This window comes from Anguilla anguilla, chromosome 6 (genome assembly GCF_013347855.1).
Source record: "Anguilla anguilla isolate fAngAng1 chromosome 6, fAngAng1.pri, whole genome shotgun sequence".
Taxonomy (NCBI): domain Eukaryota; kingdom Metazoa; phylum Chordata; class Actinopteri; order Anguilliformes; family Anguillidae; genus Anguilla; species Anguilla anguilla.
In genome coordinates this window covers 31,755,379-31,781,424 of record NC_049206.1, presented here as the reverse complement: position 1 = coordinate 31,781,424, position 26,046 = coordinate 31,755,379, and the positions used below count along the sequence as shown (strand labels likewise).

General features: G+C 40.8%; 2 long non-coding RNA genes across 4 annotated transcripts; both read right to left on the bottom strand.

Moving 5' to 3' along the window:
* Positions 1-14,458: 14,458 nt before the first annotated feature.
* On the bottom strand, positions 14,459-15,670 carry LOC118229859. Its single transcript, XR_004765756.1, has 4 exons — positions 15,575-15,670; positions 15,390-15,479; positions 15,012-15,171; positions 14,459-14,606 (listed from the first exon to the last, which is right to left on the bottom strand). It is a non-coding gene; the product is annotated as an uncharacterized LOC118229859 (long non-coding RNA).
* Positions 15,671-17,457: 1,787 nt separating this feature from the next.
* LOC118229855 lies at positions 17,458-25,679 on the bottom strand. 3 transcript variants are annotated; one of them, XR_004765751.1, is made up of 4 exons: positions 25,507-25,679; positions 21,012-21,064; positions 18,292-18,352; positions 17,458-18,089 (listed from the first exon to the last, which is right to left on the bottom strand). It is a non-coding gene; the product is annotated as an uncharacterized LOC118229855 (long non-coding RNA). The 3 variants fall into 3 exon arrangements; XR_004765752.1 differs by lacking the exon at positions 25,507-25,679 and adding an exon at positions 22,189-22,268; XR_004765750.1 differs by lacking the exon at positions 25,507-25,679 and adding an exon at positions 21,785-21,910.
* Positions 25,680-26,046: the final 367 nt, after the last annotated feature.

Below are 26,046 nucleotides of genomic sequence, written 5' to 3'. Positions count from 1 at the left end.
ATTGGCAAGGAAAATGCTGGGTAGAGATAGCCGATGAGGAGATAGCCTTAGCTTGGCTCTTAGCCCTCCTCTTGTCCCCCGCTTTTGTTTGCGGTCTCGACGCCGCCTGCGAGTACTTCCGGCCGGCGGAGCCGGGTTGGTAGCCTCCGGTGTCCAGACGGTCTCAGTGTAGAGCCGGAGATCGCTGATAAAGTTGTCCGAGTTGAATAATCCTATATCCAAAAGTTCTTGTCGGGTGTACGATACGTATGCAAAACTGTTCTGAGTGAACAGACTTAAAACGACTAAGTAGATAACCGCTAATTTGCGAAAACTGGAGAGACGCTGAGCCTCGCGTTGTGCACGCGCCGCCATCTTGGTCTAACTTCTAACCCCTTCTAACTATTGTCAGGTTTATCTTGTTGCTATGACGGAATACAATTTTTGAGTGGTGAAAGAATATTTTTATGAATGCCCAGATAGACAATATTGTCCATTATGTAATGGGGGGGGGGTGTAGTTGCAGATGAGACTGCAGGGAGGGGGTGCTTGTTAAATGAACAACCAGAGCGACAATGGTGGCGCTGCAAAACTCCTACGGGCCCGAACACATGCAGCGTTTTTTGCACCCTCAAGTCCATTGTTGTCAATGTAGACACGCGGAAAGCGCGCTCTAAAGCGAGAGCGACGCGGTTGCAGCGCGCAAGCGTTCCCTAGTGCCTATTTTTCAGGGCGTGATGGCTGTGCCCTGAGATCAACTGTTCAACTTTTGGAACGCAGCAACGGGCACCGCATGTCATGTGATGAGGAACAACCAACCACAGCCGGCAGATATCTTTCCTTTCTTCCATAAATATCAGCCTATGGTAAATATGGAGGAGAAGTTGATCATTGCAGTGCACGGCTACCCAGAGCTTTAAGATCTGTCCCACGGACAATATTTTAATATATGAGTGTGTGTGTTTTTTACTGTCAGGTAGCCAGCTAGCTATAATTGCTCAACGATATCACCTAATGACATTCATGATATGTCGTTATTGTCTTGTTTTTACTCAGATGAGGACTGCAGAAAGAAGTGGAAGTAGACTACTTGCGGGACACGTTGGAGGTTTAAGCACATTATCGCATAACTGTTTACCTGAGACAAATGCACAGCCGTTCCACAGGAGATATTGGCCCTCATTTATCAATCTAACGTAGAAACCACCGCAGATCCGAGCACAGAAATCATCTTACGACAGGGTTCGCGTGTGATTCATGAAACTTTCGTATCTCATCAATCACAGCGTAAGAATGATCGGGTGTTGATAAAGAAAACAATGTGTCGGCAGAAAACAATCGTCATTTAAATATCACGCCCCTATATATTCTCGGTTTAGGAGGCCTCGCCCCTAGAGTTTACGACATGGAGAAGCGTAATACGGCCAAGAAGAGGAATTTTTCCGAACTGGAAATAGAATCTCTAACGTCCCAAGTGCAATTGAACCAATTAGTTCTATTTGGCAGGCTAAAAAGTGGCATCAAAAGAAGTCAGAAACAAGCAGTGTGGAAGGAAATCACTGCTGCAGTTAACAGCGTTTCCGTGGAGAATCAAACTCCAGCTGAGGTTGGAATATTTAATTTATACATCCATTTAATTTATACATTTAATTTATTACATTTACACATTGTGTGTGTGTGTGTGTGTATATATATAAAATAGTAATATAATGACTTGTATCGTAATTCTTTACATTTAGGTCAAGAAAAAATGGTCAGACCTGAAACTCGCCACCAAAAAGCGTATTGCAGCCCTTCGGCGCAGCACCCAGCTGATTGGAGGAGGCCAGCTGGATCCCAGTCTTGCATTGACACAGACTGAGGAGCGAGTGGCTGCGCTTATCGTGTCTGCTTCCGTTTCGGGCATAAAAGGTGGCGGAGGAGACACAGACGCACCACCTGTGTCCGAGCCGGATAATGGTAAAACTTTAATGTCCTAGGCTACTAGTATTTAAATAATTACACAGTTGCAGGGTTTATTTATTTCTTCATTGTAATGATGTTTTAATGATGTTATAAACATGCTTTTGTTTGTCACTGTTTACAAAAAAAAAATGTTTCAGATGAATCACAGCCAGGCACCAGTGGTGTTCAGCCTTCGGCTACACAAACCGGCCTGGAGCCAGCCCCACAGAGCCAGGCAACAGAAAGCTGTGAGAGAGAGCGCATGTCCTTCGCCCCCCGTGCTGGACCACCACGACCCTGGATTCTGACAGCAGAGGTCCTGGAGAAACAGACAGAAATCTGTCGGTCAATGGCGGAGATAAATCGTTCACTTCTAGCGATCAACGACACTTTAATAGAGATCAAGGAAAACTTGAAACATGCATCACATAAATAAAATGTTTGACTAAATGTTGTGCATTGTCTGTTTCCCATATTGAATAACCTACTTGCCAAACATAAGTATTAACACTTTACCTTTTAGAAGCGATGAATGAGGTCCTGTCTCCTTCGTATAGCCCCCAGTTGGGGCTGTGCTGGCCACGGCTCTCTGGGCATAGGTTCATCTGGCTGCATCGGAACATCAAATGGCACCCCGTTATCCTGCGCAATATTGTGCAGAACCCCACAGGGGTTATGTCGCACACTTTCTCTGGTGTGTACAGAAGAGTTCTCCCCGCTGATCCTAGACAGAGCCATCTGCCCTTAAGCAACCCGATGCAGCGCTCCACCATAGCCCGTGTGCGTATGTGCGCTCTGCTAAATCTGCGCTCCTGTTCTGTTGCAGGGTTTGCCAGTGGGGTTACCAGGTATTCTGTGAGGGGATAACCTTTGTCACCTAGTACAGGAATCACATAAATGTTAGTCGTTGGAATACTTTTAGAATATTAATTTAACGCAGTAGTTACTCACCAAGGAGATGACTCCGGCCCTGCAGTGCACCCTCCTGTAGCCGTGTCCCTACACTGCTATTTTGCCAAATGAAGGAGTCATGCATCCCCCCGGGCCACCGGGCTACCACGTTTAGGAGCGAGAGTCTGGCATCACAAATGACCTGAACGTTTATGGAGTGATAGTTTTTACGATTGATAAATGCGTAATCATTCATGGATGGTGGCTTCAGATGCACATGGGTACAATCAATCACACCAATCACATTAGGAAACCCAGCAATCTCATAAAATTCTCTCTTAATCACGGTTTGCTGAGCATCATTGTACGGAAATTGGATGTATTGACGAGAAAGGGACTTGATAGCCGCCAACACTGCTGGCATCGTTCTACTAATGGTTGGCTGTGATATACCGGACCTATCCCCGATCTCCCGCTGAAAGGTCCCCGTGGCCAAAAACCCCAACGTGGAGAGCACCTGCACTGGCACAGGTATGGCATTCGAGCATCGGGTTTGTCTCCTTAACCGAGGTTCCAAATTGTGGCATAATTCCAGAAGGAGATGCCTTGGGGGACGAAAGCGACTTAATAACCACTCGTCACTCTCCATAAAAAGATCCCTGCGGTCCCGAAAAACCCTCTCGCGTCTTACCAGCGTGTAGAGGTCTTCTAACAGAGCCAGATCTGCCATTGCCGAAATTTGATGACAGTCATCTTGTTTAAATAGGTGACTGAATAAGCATCTAACCTATCATATTGCAAATTGGTTAGCCTACCCATTGCTTTTAATTGCTTAATTTTAATTTATTGTAATTATGTCACCAGTAGCCTAGCCTAACAAGTAGGCTACCTCAAAATGAAAGAGAAATTAATCTCATAGCCTATACCAAAAAACTGTTAACCTTGTTAATTGCAAACAATTTGAAAATGCCTATTTATGTTAGGGATATATGACACATAGTTTTTCCATAGGCTACATATTTTTAAGTGATGAATATGTGGCTGCATATGCTTAGATGCCAGTCAGAATATGGTCTAATAACAATTCTCCGACTCAGCCAGATTTACTATGCTGCACCGCAAGTCCACGCTGACATGAAAACTTGCGTACACAAGTTGAGACTTGACGTGAGATTTGATCGTAGCCTCCGCTCACGTCTAAATTGATAAATGCCGAGCTTTGCGTGGAAATGACCGTACGCCCAGTTTTCTGTCGTACGTTTGTTTCGTAAATGAGGGCCATTGTTTCACGGCTACAGCTGTGTTTGGAGATGGCTGGTCCAATCTTTGACAGCATCAGATCAAATTGCTCCATATTAAGCCTGAAATATGACTTAAATCTTGCCCCATCCAAACGTAGCTCCTGGATCAAACAATGAAATTAGCTGTATTTTTTGTGGCCTTGTAGGGTAGGATGCACCCACAAACAGCGATTTTTTCCCCTTGCTTCCTATCCACATCTAAAAGTAAGGCAATTGCAAGTGTTTTGCGCTGATGGGAGTTAAGAAATTTGCTAAATGGTAACATTTTCAACGATAAGAATACAGCTAGCTAAGCTGTTAGATGTCAATGACACGGAAGCAGCTGGTTATGGTCGCTTAGCAACGTCAGGCGCAACCTGCCTCCGCGCCCTTGAAAGTTGGCACAAGAGTAGGCACCCAGCGCCCGACCGATGCGCCTCGCGTTTTCCAGGCAGTAAAAAACGCTGCATGTGTCCGGGCCCGTATTCAGCATACCCAGATAGCACACATATATCTTGCCGATGTTGCCCCGATGTATAGAAGTTATGTCGGCAAGATGTAGTATGGAGAGCGTTTGCCAATTGGTAAGACATCGCCGAGAGGTCGGCATTTGGTCGAAAATGCCCTCCAGACGATGTTTGGACGATGAATCAAAGCTGCACCGCCTGGCCACTCTACAGACTAGCCTCTGTTAACTACGACGTTTTATTTATTTAGGTCGGATCTTTCAGACAGCAAATATTTCACTATCCATGACCGATCTGAAATTTCACTTACCAAATGAACATGTAATAAACATCAAATTTGAGGGGAATATAAGGAGACAATGAAAAACAATATGCTTGACCACCAAAAATGGGCCATAGCAGTAGCTACCTGATTTTGTGTGTGGGTATAATGAAGAAACACGATTCAAGTTAATGACAAATTTATTAAAAGATAAAAGAACTCCAGCACAAAAAAGAGAGAACAAGGAACAGAGAAACAGATGTATATAAACATCACATTAACAAGAGAGAAGATCTGCAATATGTGGAGATGTGGAATATGTATGGTTTTAATCCTATGTAGTGTGCGTTGTAAAAGACCTATAAAACAAGTAATTGCACTCTCACGAGCACAGGAGGGTGGAGACAGAATGGGGCATACAGCACACAGTCCGGATTCTGCTGGGAGACTTGAACAGCGAGAGGGAGAAAAAACAAAACACATCGCTTTCAGAAACACTGGTGAGCCAGGTTGTTTAGTTGACTACTAGTCAAGAGCTGTGAAACAACAGCATTCTTTTTGTGATCAATTTTTTATTTTTATTGACAATTCCCCTTCCCACCCCCAGCTTACAGAAAAGCATTATCACACAAAAGACTTGAAATTACAGTCGAGTATGGTTAAAAATAAAAATAAATAAAAAACCCCAGAGGGAAACCATAATATAATATTACATATATTACAAGGGAGACAGACATAATACCTAGCAAAATACTTCTATACAACAGTGACAATAGCAAATACCTGAAATGCGTACAGGCTATTTTATGAGGCTCTAAATCTCAAGGTTGAGAATTCATGAGACTGGAAATCTTTATGGCTGCATCCATCCAAATCTTAAGCATGGAGGTCTTTACTTTATGAAATCTAGCAGTGGACAGTTCTAACATTACTATATCATGGTATACAGCTAGCCACTTTTGCACACAAAGGGTGTGTGGGGGGAGCCAGTGTTGGGCTATCATTTTCTTTGCTGCAGTTGAGCCAGCAAGCCAGATTTTCTTTTGTTTCTCCAAGAGACCAAGAGTCATCATTAACTAATAGTACTATGGGATCAAGAGGTATAGTTTGCCCCACAATATCTGACAAGGTGGTGGATATCTTGCTCCACAATTCATGTACCTTTTCACACTCCCAAATCATGTGCAAGAAGGTACCAATTTGCTGATGAGGGCAGAGATTGCAGTAAGGGCTATGGATGGTTTTAGTACGATATCTCTTAAGGGGAGTCCAATATGCCCTATGACACACATTAAAATGAATTGACTGATGAATTGGGTTTTTGGACGATCTAAAAATGTTATCCCATACTGCATTCCAATCAACTGTGTCATCCCCTACAGTCAGATCTCTTTCCCACAGTTTGACAATGGATAGTTCCTTTGTGGCTGTCTGTAACAATTTTGAATATATTAAAGTTACAAGACCTCTAGAAGAATAACTTGTAATCCAACTAACGACCAGGTGCCTAACGAGCAGTCTCCCCCATGGAACCCCATAAGCTTTGAGAGCAGAATGCAAACGTAAATAAAAAAAGAATGTTGATTGTTGTATATCATAACATGAACGGAGGGAGTGTGGCACAGTGGGTAAGGAACTGCGCTTGTAACCGAAAGGTCGCAGGTTCGATTCCCGGGTAAGGACACTGCCGTTGTACCCTTGAGCAAGGTACTTAACCTGCATTGCTTCAGTATATATCCAGCTGTATAAATGGATACAATGTAAAGTGCTATGTAAAAAAAAAAGTTGTGTAAGTCGCTCTGGATAAGAGCGTCTGCTAAATGCCTGTAATGTAATAATGTAATGTAATGAACACAGAGCTTGAAAGCTTAGAAGACCCTCTAAGTCAAAAATATGTTCAAAAGTCTATTCCTTTCTGTGCCCATTGTTCAAAGGCAAATGGCTTATTTCCAGATAAAATATGTTTATTACACCAAATAGGAGTTTGTAAATGCCACTTACTTGTGTAGTGCAAAAGTTTTTCCACACATCTAAAATTAGAAATAGTATTTGTAATAATTGGCCCAAATTCCAAGATGCATTTTTTGAGACTTGGACCAGAAAATAACACATCCTGTAGTGTAAGTACACCAATCAAACCCTGTTCCAATTCTCTCCATGGAGTAGCAGAGAGTGGGTCCATCCACACTTGAATGCGTCTTAACTGGAAGGCTTTGTGATACAGTTCAAAGTTAGGAAGCGCAAGGCCTCCAGAGTATTTCAAACTTTGTAAAGTGCAGTATTTCAGCCTAGGTTGTTTATTGTTCCAGATATAAGATCGAATGAGAGACTGGATAGTCTAGAACAAAAATGAAGCGGAGGGGGTTGTTAGATTTTGGTGTTTTTCAGTAAAATGTGTCTTATTTAAAGTTTCAAAGTTTTAATCTGTTTAAGTCCCCACACTCATCCTGTTTCCGTCTGGGTGTTGAGTACCCCTTTTCAAATGCAAGCTCTCCCCCGAGACTTAAGCCGCGTTTCCACCAAAATTACCCGGAACTTTCAGTCCCAGGAACTACTTTACCAGGAACTAAAAGGTTCCTTCAGCCAATGGTTGTCTGCGTTTCCACTGGGGTCTAAAGTACCGCGAAGATTAGGCAAATTAGCCCACTGACGTTGTCGTCGGTCCATCTGTCATATGATTTCTTCTGTAACCCCATACTACCACCGAAGTAGCCTACATTATTTTCTAATAACCGGGACAGCCCGGAGGGGTTTATTCCACTTATATACAGCGGGTTACCAACAATGACTATATATGGTTACTTTTGTATTTATTGATTTTCATATATCCTCTCAAACACATTCATTAACAGCAGAAAACATGCACACGTTGTAAACAATTTGCTGTTTTATTACTTTCTCGTCGTCAATTCCATATAGGCTAATCGCAAAATGACAAGAATAGAACGAAAACTCGGACTTGCGTGAAAATGTAAATTAGTAGTGGTACAGCCACCGTTTGCTTTCCTTCGAAGTTACTGCTAGCCGAGCAGCGAAGTGTGCCCTCCAGATGCGAACCATGCACCATAAATGAGTCCATAGTCTTCCTGGTCTTTTCGTGGAATTGAAAAATGGCAGTAAAATTGAGTAAAATTACGGCAGTCTGAAAAAGCTAAAGGGAAGATTACTAGAATTAACCTGTTATTTTACCCGGATAAAAAGTGCGGAAGGTGATTTCCAGTTTGCTTGTACTGTATCACCAATGTTAATTATGCCGAACTACCGCATACCTCACATAACTGTATCAAACGTTTTGAGTCAATTACAACGGGCTAACAAAGAAAATCCGGAAGAAAATATTCAGCAACCGAATTAATCCGTTTGAATGTTTTGGTAGCCTACGTAATATGCTGTCCCAGCACGAATGCTTAGCATTTTATAAAACGAATACTAGAAAAGAACAGAAGAGCACACGTTATAATTCCAAGACGTTAACAGGCTATAACCAAAAGTAGGCTACCGCGCCGCATAACATACAAGTTTGATTTGAAGTTATTATGAAAATAAATTGAGCCGCGTTTCCACCGCAGGAACTATACCCCGGAACTAGGAACCTTTTGAGGAACTCAGTGCGTTTCCACCGCAGGAACTAGGGTCTAAATTTAGTTCTGGGGGCTTTGTTTTACCCCCCAAAACGTTCCTGCTCGGGGGGTAGTACTTTCCGAAAGTACAGGAACCTTTTGGGTGGAGCTTGCAGCGCTGAACATTTCTGATTGGTCGAGTACTCGTAGCATTTGTGTTGTATTTATTTTCCGCCATTACCCGCCATGTTTGAAAATATGCAGCGGCAAACCAATTTATTTTCATAATAACTTCAAATCAAACTTGTATGTTATGCGGCGCAGTAGCCTACTTTTTGTTATAGCCTGTCAACGTCTTGGAATTATAACGTGTGCTCTTCTGTTCTTTTCTTGCTTTAGTATTCGTTTTATAAAATGCTAAGCATTCGTTCTGGGACAGCATATTACGTAGGCTACCAAAACATTCAAACGGATTAATTCGGTTGCTGAATATTTTCTTCCGGATTTTCTTTGTTAGCCCGTTGTAATTGACTCAAAACGTTTGATACAGTTATGTGAGGTATGCGGTAGTTCTGCATAATTAACATTGGTGATACAGTACAAGCAAACTGGAAATCACCTTCCGCACTTTTTATCCGGGTAAAATAACAGGTTAATTCTAGTAATCTTCCCTTTAGCTTTTTCAGACTGCTGTAATTTTACTCAATTTTACTGCCATTTTTCAATTCCACGAAAAGACCAGGAAGACTATGGACTAATTTATGGTGCATGGTTCGCATCTGGAGGGCACACTTCGCTGCTCGGCTAGCAGTAACTTCGAAGGAAAGCAAACGGTGGCTGTACCACTACTAATTTACATTTTCACGCAAGTCCGAGTTTTCGTTCTATTCTTGTCATTTTGCGATTAGCCTATATGGAATTGACGACGAGAAAGTAATAAAACAGCAAATTGTTTACAACGTGTGCATGTTTTCTGCTGTTAATGAATGTGTTTGAGAGGATATATGAAAATCAATAAATACAAAAGTAACCATATATAGTCATTGTTGGTAACCAGTTGTATATAAGTGGAATAAACCCCTCCGGGCTGTCCCGGTTATTAGAAAATATTCGGTGGTAGTATGGGGTTACAGAAGAAATCATATGACAGATGGACCGACGACAACGTCAGTGGGCTAATTTGCCTAATCTTCGCGGTACTTTAGACCCCGGTGGAAACGCAGACAACCATTGGCTGAAGGAACCTTTTAGTTCCTGGTAAAGTAGTTCCTGGGACTGAAAGTTCCGGGTAATTTTGGTGGAAACGCGGCTTTGGTTTGCCGCTGCATATTTTCAAACATGGCGGGTAATGGCGGAAAATAAATACAACACAAATGCTACGAGTACTCGACCAATCAGAAATGTTCAGCGCTGCAAGCTCCACCCAAAAGGTTCCTGTACTTTCGGAAAGTACTACCCCCCGAGCAGGAACGGTTTGGGGGGTAAAACAAAGCCCCCAGAACTAAATTTAGACCCTAGTTCCTGCGGTGGAAACGCACTGAGTTCCTCAAAAGGTTCCTAGTTCCGGGGTATAGTTCCTGCGGTGGAAACGCGGCTTTAGGTGCCGAGAGCCATTGGAAAAGGGGAACCCTGGGTGAATAGAAATTATGTGAAGAGTCACAGATGGCCAGGGACAGGAACCAGGGAAGGAGTGAATTATCACATTGATGTGACCTTTCCTCCTGGCCAGACACCTTTTGTTTAGAGATTGTACTTAGGCTGGGCCATCTCTCAATGACAGTTGTGTTAGACTGGAGACGCTCATGAGACCACGCAGACCTGTAACCACGCATTAAAGAGCTAAACTGTCTTTCACCATTGAATTTGATTAAGACCCTTTCTTTCCTGAACTGGAAGCAACAAGCAACGAACAGAATTTTGATTAAAGAAGAGAAACAGAAGCATTCTTCAGGGTAAAGGAATCATTGCACTAAGGAAATTAATTCGGGGAAATACATTAATCTTAATAGTTGCGATTCTAGCCTGTAATGATATTGGCAGTGTAGTCCATCTATTCAGATCTTTTAAAATTTCTAATAAGGTTTTTTGTAGCTATTTTTAGCAATATTATGTAGTGAAGTTTCAATATCAATACCCAGGTATGTGATTCTAGTCTGTACCGGGACGGCAAAGGAGATAGATGACTCTTTCGCCTTACTGTTAAACAATAGCAGAGAGGATTTACTCCAATTTATTTTGTACCCAGAAAAACTACTGAATTCAGCAAAGGTTGTCAAAATGTCTGGAATGGATTTCCTAAGGTCTGAGACAAACAATAAAATGTTGTCTGCATATAGTGATATAGACTGTTTGGATGACTTAATTGGGATAAAGCAGATTTAATTTTGTCTTATCTTTGAGATAGCGGTTCAAGTGATAGGGCAAAAACCAAAGGGGAAAGCGGATAGCCTTGTCTTGTGCCACGCTCAATAGTAAAAGGCTTGGAGTGTAGTCCATTAGTAGAGACCATGGCAGATGGGTTAACATACATTATGCGTACCATGTTAAGAAAATTGTCACCAAGTCCAAATTTGTCTAATACCAACCAAAGGTAACTCCACTCCAGCCGATCAAAGGCTTTCTCTGCGTCCAAAGATAAAACCAAAGCTGGAACAGAGGAGGATTGCGCCTCGTGTATGACATGGAGTAGTCTCCGAATATTATCCGCTGCCAGTCACTTGGGCATGAAGCCTGTTTGATAGGCATGGATTAATTTGTCCATAAAATTTCCAAGACGCAAGGGGAGAACTCTTGCATACAGCTTTAGATCTGCATTGATCAAGCTTATTGGCCGGTAGTTAGAGCATTCTGTGTGATCTTTACCTTTTTTTGGTAATAAAGAAATTAAGGCTGTATTAAGTTGACTTTGAAAACCCTCTCTTTCTACTGTTGAATGTATAGCTTGTAGCATTATAGGTTCTAATATAAAATATCAAAATACTGTAGAAGTAGCTCTGTAGGAATTCCATCTAAGCCGGGTGTCTTACCCTTCTTTGCCCCAATTAGTGCTAGTTTAAGCTCCTCAATTAAGATCGGCTGATCAAGTTGCTCTGCCTCCCAAGAGGTAAGCCTAGGTAGGTTTAGATTGTTAAGAAAATGTTTGCATTTGACTGTGTTAGAATCAGGTTTTGCTTTATACAGCTCTGAAAAAAAGGATTTAAATACAGCATTTATCTCATGAGGCTTACTTACCAAAACTTTGTGAGGGTTTTTAATACAAAACGCAGGTCTGCCTTTGTTTCAATCTCAGGGCTAGTAATTTAGTAGGTTTGCAACCGTTAACATAATAGTTTTGTCTGACCTGATGCATGATGAATTTGGCTCTTCTCCTCAGCAAGTCATCCAACGCTGTCCTATGTGTTCTTAGAGCGTCTTGGGTTGTTTTAGAGAATGAACTTTTCAGGGAATTTTCTAAAGACAAACAGAGCTTCTCTAATTCATTTATTCTTTCCACCCTGGTTCTGTTTAAATTGGAAGTGAAAGAATACGTAAAATCTCTGATGAATCCTTTGGTTGCCTCCCAGACTACAGCAGGATCACTGACTGAGCCTACATTAAAAGATAAGAATTCTGTTAACTTGGATTTAAAATCTGAATCAAACTCAGCATTATGAAGCAGAGAAGTATTAAACTGCCAGCGTGGAGATTTCTTGCCTAGTGAACTACACTGAAAGATGGCCAGGAATACATTATGGTCAGAAAGAATTGCTGGGAGTACTGAAATGGATTCAAATAAATTGGTAAGTTCTCTAGAACATAGCATGTAATCAATTCTGGAGTAATTCTGATGTGAGGAAAAAAATGTATAGTCTTTACTAGATGGGTTCTGCATTCGCCAAATATCTACAACATTAAGTGCCTTTAAAAAAACATTAAACATATCTGAAGACTGTTTCTGAGTATTAGTGTAACTAGTACTAGATTTATCTAAAATCAGGTCTGAAACAGCATTCATACCCCCTCCAATAATTAAAGAGTAATCAGAAAGTGCTAATAATTCCTTGGTTAGAAGTGGGAAAAAACTGTGCATCAAACAGCAGGGGCATAGACTGAAATAAAAACAATTCCCCTGCCCCTAATGGTAGTGCAAATATAAGAGAGTCTACCTGACTGATCTTGACTTATTGTAAAAGCACATTTTCGAGACATTAGAATAGTTGTTCCTTTGGTTTTTGTATTGTCACTAGATGAGGCAATAACCTTGTAATATTTATTCTGTAGCCGATTTAAATCTGCTGTACGTAAATGTGACTCTTGTATCAGGATGATGTCAACATTCTTTCTACGTGAATATTCTAATAATTTGGCTCTCTTGATCTGACCATTTAGTCATCTGATGTTGACAGATAAAATAGAAATCCTATCCATTATCGAGCAGAGGAGACGTGAATAGTGTAGGAGCCATGCAGAATTTTGGAAAATAAGTGCATCTGCTATATAATGAAAATACAAAAAGACTAAATGCAAACATAAACCATACCCATATCCCCTCTTCTTGAGACCGCTAAACCCCTCCCCTGTTTTTAGGATCCGTGGCGACATCATACACAACTCGTCTGGTATCTAAAACTCAATCCCTCTCCTTAGATATTGACAATGCTCCAAGTCGCCCGCGCCATGTGACTCCGCTGACGCAGTGACAATTCAGGCGGCACGGAACATCTCCGCAAGGTGTAACAGGTTTACTATCTGAACATAACCCATTGTTTGGGAGAAACAGATTAGAACATACGATAGACCGAACTTGTCTCGCACAGTATGCACAAGGCAAGATACATAGGCCTACTAACTATGCTAAACTGTTGAGAGCCTATACACAAAAATAATCATCTGGGTATTTCAATCAACATTCATGACAACACTCATAAATGAATATCCAGATCCAGCATCAGCAAATGTCCGTCTAGAAACTAAAAATCAGTTGTCAGTGTGGTTACTGCCTCATTTAGGCAGGTAACGGTAAAGAAAAGAAAAACATAGGTGGAAAAACCCAGAGGTCCGTTGCAAGTGTTAAAGCATCGCCGCAGTTCGAACCAGAAAATTTACTTGGTGCAAGTACGCCAACCATCCAGTATTAGCTGGTCAACACAGTTTATTATATAAAAGTAACAAGGACTGCACCACTACAGCTAACTATAGAAAGTCTACTCTTGCATTAAAACGAGACCCATAAGGCTAGTGGTATGCTTGGCTACTCACTGGTAACCGGCTGTCTAATAGGAAAAACAATAATGTCCAAACTGTATTGAAAAAATACAAGTGAAATACCTAATTATCGTCCATGTACTCGTATTTCCTCTGTGTCATGTGACTCACAGTTTTTTCTCTTCTTCTGCCAGGCTAAATAGGTTTTGGTAACAGGGTTGCGTGCATGTTGTGGGGCACAACTTCAGTGCATAATTGCTATTATTTAAAATATGTTGATGATTAAACTAATTGTTTTAACAATTACAAGAGACATATATAAACAAAATCATACCAAAAAAAGTAGATTTCAAACTTAATTTAACTGTTATATTTGATATTCAAGTTCGTCATCAAGAGGTGGGACAAGAGAAAAATGCCATTTTAGGGGGTGCTCGAGATCTGTTTGTTATTTTAAATAATATTTTGGAAACACAACTTTTCTACAACTATCTTTACATTTTCTCTCAGGACAAGTATAATTTACACAACAAGTGCATGTTTTAGTATTTTGTGCATGGATTATTTGAAATTTCATGGGTGGGACAGAGAATGTCGTCCAATTCTGGAATGTCTCACGGAAAATATAAAATTAAATAAACGGCAGCAATAACAGGGGCTAGCGTTATATTACCTATTTATGTTTCTAATAAGAGGTTAAACGGCACTCAAACCCATCTCTTGTTCCATGAGCATACTGTGCGCCACGGCATGAACTGAGCTTTGCTCACCCCATTACCAACCGTGTTACCAGTTTTTACATGCCGAAATTGCCACCGAAAGTTTCCAAGTGCGCTGCATTAGCACCAGTCGAAAATAGAGCTCTAGTTTAATCAATAGGCCTACCTTTACAGCTTTGACTACAGTTCCGCGTCTTCCACTGGTCTCCACCTCCGCTGCCCTCCGACTCTGTCTTGCCTCAGCCTAAGACAATTTTGTATGGCTTTCTCTGCTTCAGCCTCTGTAATGTTTGGCAGGACTCCATTTCTAATAACCGACACTAGAAGGGAAAATATTAAGAAAAAAACATCAGTCAATTTCAATTTAAAGAGAGTGGTGATGGGCTGCACCTCAACACCCCAAAGTGTGCACTTGCACAATGCCTCTCATGGTTTTGTTCTGAATATGATAATATAAATATTATTATTATTAAATAATAACAACAATAATAATGACATAAATAATTATAATAATAACAATTTATATAGCGCTTTTCCAGATGTTCAAAGCCCTATTAGAGGGGAGAAGGAGGGGGAGTAGCTATTTCATCAACAACCAATGTCACCAATCACCACACATCAGCTACAGTGAGATGATGAAAGGGGGAAGGGGGGGCGGTTGTGCACCTCATCCAATACCAATGCAACACCCACTTGGGTCAGCTGCCAGTAAAGGTTGAACTTACACAGTATAATTTCCTTGACTGGTCTTGACTTGATGCCAGTCTTCTGTCCTCTCCCACACCAATTTAATTGGGTGGCTAGTTCAGGTGCGAAGACCTTCCCGCACACCCGCCACACTGTTCTTTTAATAGAGTTTCCCCCAGTTATGGACAGCTTTGCGATCTGTAATGAAAATAGAGCATTAAAGCGTTAATACAGAGTGTTACTACAGACAATCCAAATCCTATTGTCTTTCCAATGTCTGTTACTTTCAGAACACATTAGTTCAACCCTCCTGTCTGGCGTTTTGCAGCCCAGCACCAACAACTGACACAACTAATCAGCTCCCCATTGTAGTTGAATAAGGTGTTTTGAGGTAAGCTAGAACAGAATTTATTTACCCATTCCCCGGGGCCTTTTCATATATTTGATGTATTCCAACACTGTAATGACTGGTGGGCCCCGACGACTGAGTCGAGAAAAAGGCTGGGCTAGAACACATGAAGGTTGTTAAGAATTATACTGCAACACATTAAAGCTGTTATGGACCCCTTTGTATACCCCCTTAAAGTATTAGAGAACATACCACATGTTTCTTAAAATCGCTGTCCTGACCAAGTCTTTCATCAAATTTATTTAGTTCTTCTAATGTGGAGATGGGGAGTATTTGGTTGTGATCATTGCTCTGGGATTGTTGGTCTTGAGCTCTGTTTGCACTGTGTGACTGTACAATGGCTGTTAAATGGTCCACCTTCAGGTGAAGTTCCCCCAGCTGCTCCAGGAGGATCCTTTCAACTGCTGTTAGAAAAAACAGTGCAAATTCCATTAGTAAACTAATCCTGACACAGTAGTTTTCTGATTTCAACAGACAGATGTGGCCAAATGTACCAGTGCAGTTAGGTGGGATGAGTTGATGGGTGTTAGGAAGGCGAGATCTTGGACCTAGGGATACAGGTACAGGTGTTTACCATTGTAAGTATATGAATGTGGCTGTTGTTTTTCTTTGTTTTACTCATTTAAATAGTTTACGTTCAGGATAGCCCAGTCCTTCATCATGCCGTGCAGTTGGATGCCGGGCCTCCATCTCTAAAGATCAAATTCATGGTCACATGTATATTGATAGATGCTATAGATGCTCAAAAAAGTCTATAGATTTATACAGTTTCAAACTATCAACTTCAACTGGTTAGGGTTATACTTACATCTATAAACCATCTGCAAGAGACACTTACGTGCTGGAAAGGTTTGCCCTTGATGCCAGTCTGTCGCTGGTCTGGCCTCCAATTCTTGCCTCCAACTCACAACTGTTGTGACTTGAGATCAAAAATCATTCATTCATGGTCACACATTTCTTTCACCAAGACATAATTATGGATGCCTGTGTCAGTGAATTTTTCATATATGCCATATCTTCACGATGTCATATCTCTTACGTTCAGAAGAGTCTACGTTGCCAGGTTGCCAGGCTGGAGCTGAACTATGGCAGCTGTTGGAGGTTTTTTGTCAGGCCTGTGAATTCTCTGTTATGAATTGAAGAAAATATTTTAAAAGATCAAACTAGCATGTCTTTATCAGTGTAATACTACATCTTTTTGAGACCATTGATGTGTTTTATTGATACAACATAGATACAACTTCAGTCAATTTTCAAGGATCAAGGATCCCGCACTCAAACAGTGACAGCTGAAACCAGGAAGTCTGGAGAAAACTTGAAGGTAAATTCTGATGTTCTCTATACGTCTAAAAATATGCTAGTATCAATATACATGTAAAATGTCTTACAATGTGGAGCCTTCGGACAGCGGGCTGGAAGAGGTTGAGTGGGAAATTGAGTCCTGGAAGTGTTTGGTGTGACTTGAAGAACACAAAGATCAAAGTATTTTTTTCAACTTCATATCTTACCCTTTTTATCTCTTGTATGTCAAGCTTACCAACTCTGATGGCATTCTCTTGGCTCTTTCGTCTTATGGCCAGTGGTAAGGGAGGAGGGGCTTTTAGGGTTTTTGGAGGGGCTCTCTGAACTCTTTTGGTTTTTTTGGGTGGTGGAGGTTGTGTTTCAGGTAGAGGTGGAGGAAGGTTATCTTCCTCTGAGGACAACGGAAGTGATGAGGATGATGTGGGTGATGGTGACCTAAGCCTTTTTGTTCTAATATGTAAATTAACCATTATTCATAGGTGTAGATTTCAGGTGGGATGCAGGGGATACGTCCACCTCAATATTTAGAACACGTGCATTTGTCCCCCCCCCCCCCCCCCCCCCCCAATAAAAACATGAAAGAAGCATTTCCACCATAAATTGATGCAGAAAAGGCACAAATTGGTGCATAAAAATTCACCAGAATGCAGAAAATGAAGTGTCTAATGCTCAAAATTTCCTGGGGGAGGACCCCCAGACCCCCTGCTTAATGTCCCCCCCCGCAATGTTCAAACAAAACCTACACCACTGCCATTATTAGAATTTTTATTTTCATGCATAACATTTTGCAATAGAAAGAATGCTGTATATGCCAGACATTTTCCTCATGCGAAAAAATCACACATTTGGTCTGATGTAGACAAAACTCAGATTAAAATGAGGTCAGGTTAAATGATTTCATAGTCAACAAACAAATATGTGCTCACTTTTTCCGTTTTCGGATTGTTTGGGCTTCTTACTCTTTGTTGGTGTTGAGGTCTGATGTCACACATGACCTTTCCCACCGCTCTCAAAATTTGTCAATTGAATCTGTAAGCCCCAATTAGCATGTCAACTATTCATCAACTATTACGTCAACTAATGGGTATGTAATGATGTAACAAGTGACAATATCAGAACAACATCTAAACATCAGAACAACATCAGAAGTTATTCATGCAACTTATTAGACTCAATTGCATTAAAGGCTCTATGTTGAAAATGACCTGATTCGGAGAGCATGCGTGCAGCGTACTGCTTCCATCCCTTCGTTGGTTGTGGGACAATCCTCTTTTGGACACTTCTGAGAATTTGGACCTTGTCCTTATAAGGGGGCCACCAGGCAAGCCCATCCGAAAACCACTCCTTTGCCACCGGGTCAGTTCTATTTTCCTCCTCAAAGAGTACTATTAGGTACATATTGAGCCTAATACAAAATAATTACCACAACAAAAAGTGTATTTCAATCAGTAATCAGTTAGGTAAACATAAATATACCTCCTGGTACAGGTGGTACTTTTGTGTGATGCATAACATCATACAAAATGAAAACATATGATCAAACAGAAAAATATCACAAAATCAATTAATATGAAGACTGATAAATACATTTTCAGGTAACTACTTACTGTTCAGACAGGCAAGGAGATCAGGGCAGATCAGGGGAAAAGGCTTTGGTGGGTGGAGAGGCTGCAAGAAGGGGGACAGACAGTAGTAGACAGACATTATTACAAATGCAACACAAAATAAACATATAAAAACAAGCAAAATACCCCCAACTGCACTTATTCCTATTGTCATGTTGTGTCCAACAAGTAGTTCCAACCAAGCAATCTGATTGACAGCCGTGCAAAACGCAAATGCCTCTTTACAGTTCGATTTCAATTATCATAGTAGAACGTCAATAGTGTTGACTAGCATGAATGATGGCTCAGTCTCTGTGGAATTTACGCAGTAACCTAGTGACTTTTTATTGATGGGATTCGGGCCAATTTGGAGCTCAAGGAAATCCGTACAACCTATGACATGTAGATGTTCAGTTAACCATTTAGCTGTATTCAAGTACTTACTCAATCAAATTATATGATGTTAGGAGGTCGAACAGATCAGAGCCACACTCTGAGAGATGGTGGACGTGCAAGAGGCTGAGAGATGGTGGATGGGCAGGGGGTGGGGTGGTTCAGGTGTGGGGACTTAAATGGTCAGTCAATATGTATGAGGGGCACAGCAATGAATTGTCTTCCATGAGGTATTAGGAAAACCTTCCCTTCTACCAGTGCAATATTGCAGTGGTGTGTAATGTCCAAGAGGCCATCTACTAAGTGTATGCCAAATGTAGAGGAAGGCATAGGGTATTCGAAGAAGGACTCTTGATGGGAAAATTTTGAGTAGACCAGGTATACCTCCTCCTCCTCAGCAATTATATTCTTGATTTTTGCTACCTTTGTCTGTATGTAGACATGGCTGTTGGCTTGGTCCAGTTTAAGGGTGAAGAGCTCTGTATCATATTGGGTGTACTGTTGTGCACAATGAAACAATGGTGGCAGAGGCCCTGATGTGTGCTCTCTCTTTGCACCTAAACTTTCTACTCTCTGCACTTTTAGACGCTTTATCCAAAAGCCTCTTCACAACCTGACTGCAGGGAGATCCTGGTTTCCTCACGAGCCTCTTCAGCTTTTGCATAAAATTTTCAAAATTGAAGGCACTAAAGGAGTCCAGGTTCCCATGCACCTTGACATCTTGTGCAAGATGCACAAGGTTGTGGACAATGTACAAGAGGTACATCTCACCATACAGCTCCCCAAAGTGTTGAACAAACAACACAAGAGCCTCATTCCCATACTAAGTGTACTCCTCAAGCAGTGCCTTGTTTGACAGTATGAACATTCCAACAAAAAGAAGTAAAAAGTGCTGGTACACTGCAGTATGCAGGAGGTCTTTAAGGAGCACAGGACCGATATAAAGCAGGAATTGGCGGAATTCAGATGTTTTCCATCGGTCTAACTCCTTCAGGCAGGGCCGGCCCGTGGCATAAACGGTCTATGCAGTTGTTTAGGGCCACAACCGCTGGGGGGGGGCACACGACCACAAGGGGGGCCACACGATCCAAAGTTTATCTAAGGTAAATAACGCTGTGTGTTATGTTTTCTTCTAATGCTCAGGTTGTCAAATTACTTTCCAAATGATTCTGCTTGTCTTCACTATCTAAGCTATTGTTGCCAGAATCTAAAGCATCATCAAACTCCTCAGGCTCAGCGAAAGATGATTCACAACCCATAAAGTCCTCCTCAACATTAATTTGAAATTCATTGCAAGCTTCAACAAATTCATTTTCATAAGCCTCATTGCCACAAGCAAAACCAGAATGGATGGACTCTAATTGCTGGTCAACCCTTGCCCTAGATTTCTGCTTCAATGTCCAGTAGGAGGGTGTATTTGCCATACTTCACAAATAAACATGTACAAATAGACACATCAGGGAGGGTGGAGGTGGAGACAGAGCCTGCTTGAGAGAGGGAGACAAACAAGAACACGTATTATACAGCACAATGAAACGCCATTGAAAGAAGTGTATTATTTAGTCAGTGGCAGATGAAAAGGCTTTGACCACTTTTGACCACTAGATGTCAGTCTAAGACTATAAAATGTATGATGTCTGGGTCAAGCAGAATGGTCATGCTTAGTTATGTTCCTAACTGTTCGTGACATTGCATCTTTGGACAGAGGGATATGGATATAGGTTGAAATTAAACACATACAGAACAAACTAAACAGAAACATACAGAAATAGCTCATTGGAAATACAAATGCCAATGGGTGTGTGCTCGGTTTTGAATGCAACATAGTGTCTAGTAGTTTTATCGTGTTCTCATTTGGCCTATATCCTTTATCTACCTTTATCTATCTATCCTTTATCCTTCATCTACTTTTCAGGGCTCTCTAGATTGCAGAAAATTGCAGTTATAGATGATCAAAACTCCAACATCGCCGTAGAAGGGGGGCTGTACCACCCCCTGCTTGGCTTACCCAATTTCTTTACTCACACACCGCCACTGCTTATACACATTTTTCAATTGATCAATTAATTCAGGGGTACACTGAGGATTCTTTCGTTTGTTCCATTCATTCCGTTACATTCACTGATTCATTTACTAATTTATTCAAACACTGATTCAAACATTGATTCAATCTTTGATTTACACAAACACTGATTCTGATTCAAGCATTGATTTAATCATGGATTCATAGCCAACGGGCAAGATCTACACACAGAGATTGGCAGATATTAGAAATGGATTGACTGGAAATGATAGCAGCGTCTACATAATAAAACACGTGATATACTCACTTCCAGTGCCAAGCAGGTTACTGGTTGGGGGGGCTGTAGCCAATGGGCAGGATCTAAACACAGAGATTGTCAGATGTTAGAATGGATCGACTGGAAATGATAGCAGTAGCCATTGGGTTAACAAAGATTGTGACAGTCTAGCAAAGACTCATATTACTGTACAGTGACAAGATGGAAACACAGTCGGCCCTACTAACGTTACTCCTCACCATTTACTATAACGTTACGTAGCTAGCTAACTACAAAAAAGCTAAAAGCATAATTTAAGTTAGCACTCACTTTGTTTCACGTACATTTCAAACACTTACTAGCTAGCTAGCTAGAATACTAGCTATAACAATGACAGAAAGCTAGCTAATGATAGCTAGCTAGCTAGGTAACGTTAGCTAGATATAAAACAAATTGTAAGTGCAGTTCATATGCTGGAAACACATTCTTGGTTATAGCTAGCTATAGCAATAGCTAAATTAGCTGTTACGTTAGCTGGTTAAAATATCTATTTAGTTAATTCTTTTACTTCATAAAGTAGCTAATGTTAGCTAAACTAGCTAGCTAGCTAACGTATGGCAAAGGGATCCATTAACATCCCTCTCGAGGGGGGGATCTATTAGCGTCCCCACCGCGGGACAAGACATATTTCTGCCCTTTATCCATGAGGATTTAAACCGCCAAGAAAAAGTAAATGACTCTCCGACAATTATATATACAGTCTGAATGCAAAATTTCAGCTTTATATGTGTATATTTAGTTGTATAAACACGGCCTCAAATCACCAATGTGAGTTTTGTAAAGCGTCAAGCCTGAAATTCTTGCTAGGCGACGAGGATGCGATCGCCTCAGGAGGAGGCTAGTCAAGATTTCTAAGGGGCTAGCTTAGCACAAGTTGTCTCCAGCAGGTAGCTGACACTCCCCCAAATGCCTACCGAATGAAGCAATGTGGAAGAGTTCAATTCACCCGGGGGGTATACCCCAACTTCACAACAAAGGAGAAACATACTGTAGCAGTTGGGTAGATGGACGTTATTGCATCCCCTCCCTTCGAGAGGGGGATTGCAGCGCTATCGTCAAAATTAGCAACACAGTTTTAAACCGACAAAATGCCGTTAGATTTAAAAACCGGAATAGTAAACAAACTACATTGTTATAGCATTACGTGGGCTAGTTTAATTATAATGACATTTTATGCCTCCGCGATGGCGCAGCCGTGGCCGGAGGCATTATGTTTTTGGGTTCTCCGTCCGTGCATCTGTCTGTCCGTCCCAATTCTCGTGAATGCGATATCTCAGGAACGCCTTCAGGGAATTTCTTCAAATTTGGCACAAACATCCACTTGGACCAAAGGATTAACTGATTAGATTTTGGTAGTCAAAGGTCAAGGTCACTGTTACCTCACGTCCCATTCTCTCGTGAACGCGATATCTCAGGAATGCCTTGAGGGTGACCTGTGACCTCACAAAACACGTTTTTGGCCATAACTCAAGAATTCAATGACAAAGTTTCACACAAATGTCTAATAGGATAAAATGATGAAGTGATGACATTTTATATCCAAACTGGCTACTGGTTGGCTGAGGCATACAACCGCGAGGCGGTATTTGTAGTTTGTAAAATTTTGTGACGTCAGCTGGTGGGCACATTGGCCCTCATTTATCAATCTAATGTAGAAACCAGCGCAGATCCCAGCGCAGAAATCATATTAGGACAGGGTTCACGTGTGATTCATGAAACGTTCGTTTCTCGCCAATCACAGCGTAAGAATGATCGGGCATTGATAAACGTGGCGGCTTAAAACAATCGTCATTTAAATATCACGCCCCTATATATTCTCGGTTTAGGGGCCTCGCCCCTAGAGTTTACGACATGGAGAAGGGTAATACGGCCAAGAAGAGAAATTTCTCCGACCTAGAAATAGAATCTGAACCAATTAGTTCTATTTGGCAGCCTGAAAAGTGGCATAGAAGGAAGTCAGAAAAATGCAATGTGGAAGGAAATCACTGCTGCAGTCAACAGCATTGCCATAGACAATCGAACTCCAGCTGAGGTTGGAATATTTCATTTATACATCCCTGATATATATATATATATACAGTGTTTCCTGTGGAATTGAGCTCTTGGTGTGGTGGTTGGTGTCCGAAAGGGGGGGGGAGGGTGTAGCAAAGGCAAAAAAGTTTAAGACTATGAAAACATAACCTCTTGAGACTTCTTAAAGATTTTTTTAAAAATATCTAAATCTATCTTATAGCTCTGATGATCTCTTGATACAAGGAATAACAGTTTGCAAGAACTAAAATGTAGTTTTAGATGTACTTCAAAACCATAAAAGGTTTGTTAACCCTTGTATTGTTTGTAAATATTGAAGCAAAATAGGCCTGTATTTTGAGTTATGGTGGGGTGAGAACAATTAAAAGAGCACATTGTCCATCTAGAAGTCCTATCTTCAAGAATAGAGGACTATAAAACCAAAATTGACACTCAAGAAAAGTTACATATTGCACTTTAAAAGGGACACTTCTGCAAAATTAACTCAATTACCATGACAAAATAGTACTTAGAATGTATCTTTTTATTTAACAATATAATTTGAGCTGGGTCCACATTCAAAGCCCTCTCTCTCTGTCTCTTTCACACTCAATGACAGAGTTGACATGCATTGTCCATGCAAAAAAAGGAAAAAGTGAGAAAAATGGCTTTAAAGATTCTGTTCTGTTACATTCTAATTCTACTGAGAAGCATGATACAAAAATTCCCTAACTAACTTAGATGCTTGATTAATGTATTTTTTATTAGCTAGTTTTATCTGTATTCATTTCTGACACAGCTTGTGAGACTGCTCCTCTCGTTATAATCATAATCGTCATTAGAATGCAGCCCTCTTTGTCAGCTGTAGCAACTGTAGCCTAACTCTCAGTTTTGCTAGCTCACTATATTCACAAAACCTGAAAAATAAACACTTTCCATGTTGTAGTATGGAAATGGAAGTAATTGAATCACTCAAACATTTTAAGTGCCCTAAAATTATATATATATATATATATATATATATATATATATATATATATATAAAAATTAGAGCTTTTTTGGCGATTTGCCAACAATTTGCGGCCGCGACATCTGACGGGCTTCTCCAGGTCACTATTTTAATCAGATGTATTGTACCATTATAACAGTAGCTCTAGATTTTTAAAAAAATGGTAGGCACGTAGCCTACGTAGCTCAACTGGAACAGGTTCCGCTTCGGCTCAAACAAACACTGTTTATTTTCAGATAACGTTACATATTTATCATATTTATTTTTTACTTGTCCGATCAGGCAACTGCATGAGGCATTCCACTTGCCCGAACAGAGTTAGGATCCGCCAGTTGTCATCACCGAATGATAGTTAACGCCAGTGCTTCAGATGGGCAGGAGCTGTCGGGACTTGTATGAGTACCGACTCTTCTTTTGATTACCAACATTAATTTATTTTAAACAGTAGGCCTATGTATTTTGAGGAGTAGGTACCGGCACTTATTTGGTCCAATTAAAACACTGGTTAACACTATGGTATTTTTGTAATATTTTAAGCGTCGCTACCTACCTTCTCCTTGTCTTTCGGTGGCTGAAGAAAAAAAAGTGACGCTTTGACATTCGCGCGCTGCAAGTCTTCCGACCGCCTCAGAAATTTTTAATTTATGAATTTAATATATATATATATTTTATTTTTATGTTTTATTATGGTGTGGCGGCAAGGAAACGTTGTATATATATATATATATATATATATATATATATATATATATATATATATATATATATATATATATATATAGGCCTATCAGGGTTTCCCCCAGAAAAGTTGTTAGGCCCAGTGGCAAGTATCTTTTGACAGGGCCCAGTGCGGGCCGGCAGCCAAGTGTCTTTTTTGACATAACATTTTTCCCAACCGTGAAAACTGCCTGACTTGTTTACACATTGTACAGATGTGGCTCCTGAATAAATCGCTCGTTGTTTCCGTCGCAGCACTTTAGACACAAGCAATAGCCTATCGAAAACATCCTGAAATTTCTTCTTACCGTGAAGAGTGCCTGACCCTCAACCGTAGCGTTTTTTCCCCAAAGATGGTATTTCTAGATATAGCCTAATTTTGCCGCTGTGTTAACATATTTCTATGGTTGCCGGTCAGGCACTCTTCACCGTAAGAAGAAATTTTAGGATTTTTCCGATATTGTGTCAAAAGTGCTGGGACGGAAACAACGATGGATTTACTCTGTAGCCACATCTGTCCAGAATGTAAACAAGTCAGGCAGTTTTCACGGTCGGGAAAAATTTTTATGACACCGTTGGCGTGCACATCAATGCCATCAAGCTAACGTTATTAATAAACAAGTGAAGTTGTTATTTCGTTGGCGATTAATAAATCATGTAATGTTACAATATATGAGAACATTACATTCATGCTACTAGTTTAACGTTACCTACACACTGCTTAAGTTAATATAAAAAGAATGTACTTACCGTCGAGATGAAGTGATAACGCAGTTTGTAACGAGGTTAGTTAGCCTACTAAATAAGAAATGGTGGCTTGCTAGGTAACGTTGGTCAGACCTCAAACTCGCCACCAAAAAGCGTGTTGCAGCCCGTAGGCGCACCACCCAGCTGGATTCCAGCCTTGCATTGACGGAGACTGATGTGAGTGTCCGTGCTTATCGGGTCTGCTTCCATTTCGGGCATAACAGGTGGCGGGAGGAGACACAGACCGAGCCGGATAATGGTAAAAATGTAATGTCCTAGGCTACTAGTATTTAAATAATTACACGGTTGCAGGGTTAATTTATTTCTTCATTTTAATGATGTTATAAACATGCTTTTGTTTCGTTCATTTCATTTTCGTCTTAAGGGCGCGTAGAGGTCTTCTAACAGAGCCAGATCTGCTATTGCTGAGATTTGATGACTGTCAAAGCTCTTGTTTAAATAGGTGACTGAATAAGCATCTAACCTAATTGCTTGTAATTATGTCACCAGTAGCGTAGCCTAACAAGTAGGCCATCTCAAAAT